Raw genomic sequence first — 444 nt, 5'->3', positions numbered from 1 at the left:
TCTGGTTATTCATATTCAATATTTGCCTTAATGTCCTTCTTCAAACTTAAAATAAGAGTTGTTAAAGGATCTGACTCGTCTGAGAGGAATCACAAGGAACTCACTGTTAATTTAATCCAGGTGGCTTCACACCAACACTTCAGATTAACATCTGTTAAAGGTGCACTGGTGATTCTGACTACACCAGTATCCCTCTAAACTGGTGATGGTGAAGATGGTGATTGTGATGATGATGGTGATTGTGATGATGATGGTGATTGTGATGATGGTGATTGTGATGATGGTGAAGATGGTGATTATGATGGTGATTGTGATGATGATGGTGATTGTGATGATGATGGTGATTGTGATGATGATGGTGATTGTGATGATGGTGATGGTGATTGTGATGATGATGTGATGGTGAAGATGGTGATTGTGATGATGGTGATTGTGATGATGATG

This window comes from Nematolebias whitei, unplaced genomic scaffold (assembly GCF_014905685.2).
Source record: "Nematolebias whitei isolate Nwh7 unplaced genomic scaffold, NemWhi1 Nwh_scaf_4994, whole genome shotgun sequence".
In the NCBI taxonomy this organism is placed as follows: Eukaryota; Metazoa; Chordata; class Actinopteri; order Cyprinodontiformes; family Rivulidae; genus Nematolebias; species Nematolebias whitei.
Note: the sequence above shows the minus strand (reverse complement) of the source record.